This window comes from Dendrobates tinctorius, unplaced genomic scaffold (assembly GCF_039654945.1).
Source record: "Dendrobates tinctorius isolate UK_male_01 unplaced genomic scaffold, ASM3965494v1 ptg000227l, whole genome shotgun sequence".
Taxonomy (NCBI): Eukaryota; Metazoa; Chordata; class Amphibia; order Anura; family Dendrobatidae; genus Dendrobates; species Dendrobates tinctorius.
The window spans coordinates 2,135,001-2,137,500 of NW_027361894.1; positions in this window are offsets into that span (position 1 = coordinate 2,135,001).

Genomic DNA, 2,500 nt, shown 5'->3' on the forward strand with positions numbered 1-2,500 from the left:
ATATGAAGTGGGGACCCGAGGGAGAGTGCCTCCCATGAGGGTAGAATGTGTGACTTTTGGGGGGAAAGTCGAATTATGGAGCAAAAACCATTTTTGGGGACTTAGAAAAAATTCCGAGATGTGTCAGACTTCCAGGAAGGGGGCGCCTCGGGAGGTGTACCTAGGAGGCTTCCAGGGGCCTGGGTACACTTTTCAGAAAGTACCGTTGGGACTTAGAAAAATTTTCAAGATTTTTGGACTTAGAGCGATTTTTGGATTTTTGTGCAAAAATCGAATTTTCCCTTCTCCCACCGCTCTGGGGCGTCAATATGAAGTGGGGACCCGAGGGAGAGTGCCTCCCATGAGGGTAGAATGTGTGACTTTTGGGGGGAAAGTCGAATTATGGAGCAAAAACCATTTTTTGGGACTTAGAAAAATTTCGAGATGTGACAGACTTCCAGGAAGGGGGCGCCTCGGGAGGTGTACCTAGGAGGCTTCCAGGGGCCTGGGTACACTTTTCAGAAAGTACCGTTGGGACTTAGAAAAATTTTCAGGATTTTTGGACTTAGAGCGATTTTTGGATTTTTGATCAAAAATCGAATTTCCCCTTCTCCCACCGCTCTGGGGCGTCAATATGATGTGGGGACCCGAGGGAGAGTGCCTCCCATGAGGGTAGAATGTGTGGCTTTTGGGGGGAAAGTCGAATTATGGAGCAAAAACCAGTTTTTGGGACTTAGAAAAATTTCGAGATGTGTCAGACTTCCAGGAAGGGGGGAGTCTCAGGAGGTGTACCTAGGAGGCTTCCAGGGGCCTGGGTACACTTTTCAGAAAGTACCGTTGGGACTTAGAAAAATTTTCAGGATTTTTGGACTTAGAGCGATTTTTGGATTTTTGTGCAAAAATCAGATTTCCCCTTCTCCCACCGCTCTGGGGCGTCAATATGATGTGGGGACCCGAGGGAGAGTGCCTCCCATGAGGGTAGAATGTGTGGTTTTTTGGGGGAAAGTCGAATTATGGAAGAAATTGAGTTTTGAGGACAAAAAAGTGTTTTGAGGACAAAAAAGTTTCTTGAGGACAAAAAAGTTTCTCGAGGACAAAAAAGTGTTTTGAGGACAAAAAAGTTTCTTGAGGACAAAAAAGTGTTTTGCGAACAAAAAATGGAATTTTGTGATTTTGTGTAAAAATAAGTAAATTCCCCTACTTCCACCACAGGGGGGCTTCAGTATGTTGTAGGGCCCCCAGGGAGGGTCCCCCAACTGGGTTTAAAGTTTGTGGATCCTGGGCAGAAAGTTGAATTTTGGATGAAAAACCGAATTTTGGGACTTAGAAAAATTTCGAGCTGAGCAGTGACAGACTTCCAGGCAGGGGAGCCTCTCTGGAGGTGTACCGAAAACAGTTCCAGGAGCTGAGGTCATTTTCGAACATTTTTTGTTCGCTCAAATTTTTTTTGTTTTTGAGCTCTAAAAAGCTGTTATTATCAATTGGCTCAAAAATTTCAAGTGTCATGAGCTAGTACATGTTGGAGGAATACGTTTTAGGCAAAAAATTGCAAAAAAAAAAATCCAAGTGAAAAAGAACCGGAATGGGGAATTTCTGACTGCTGTAGCAGCCGCACAGTTCCAGGAGGTCGGATACATTTCCGACTTTGTCCCGCTCATTGAAGTACATTGTCCCGCAATGCAAATACATAGTAATGCGCACCTGCGGGAGAATATAGGAGAGAGTGGGCTCTCTCTACCCCGATGTATGGCGGTTGTTCCTATGGTTCTCTGGCTCGGGTAGGCGACTTAGAAGGTGGTCCCTCTTGTCGTGGAAGTTGCAAAATACGGCCGAGACTGAACTTCCACGGCTCCAGGAGGGACTTTTGCTGGTCGTGCGTCCCAAGTGAGAGAGGCGATCCTGGGGTACCTGAGCCTGACCAGACCCTCCCTCGGTGGTCCCTGGTCTTCTGAAGGGTGATGGCATTCAGGGGGGCAAATCTGGAGTCCGTGGCCGAGTTTGGGCTCTAGAAGGCGGACGCCCCTTCTGACCATGTCCCCTCAGAGCCGGCTGGATGGTTCATGGTCCGCGGCTTTGTCTGGCGGTCTGTGCCCAAGCCGGAGAAGCTGTCCTGGGGTACGTGAGCTTTGACCAGACCCTCCCTCGGCGGTCCCTGGTTCTCTGGAGGTGATGGCTGTCAGGGGGGCAAATCTGGAGTCCTCGTGGGAAGGAGGGCTCTTGAAGGCGGACGCCCCCTCTGACTATGTCCCCTCAGAGCAGGCTGGATGGTTCATGGTCCGCGGCTTTGTCTGGCGGTCCATGCCCAAGCCGGAGAAGCTATCCTGGGTACCTGAGCTTCGACCAGACCCTCCCTCGGTGGTCCCTGGTTCTCTGGAGGCGATGGCTGTTGTCAGGGGGGGGGGGGCAAATCTGGAGTCCTCGTGGGAAGGAGGGCTCTGGAAGGCGGACGCCCCCTCTGACTATGTCCCCTCAGAGCATGCTCGATGGTTCTCAGTCCCTGGCTTTGGCTTTTTGGCCATCC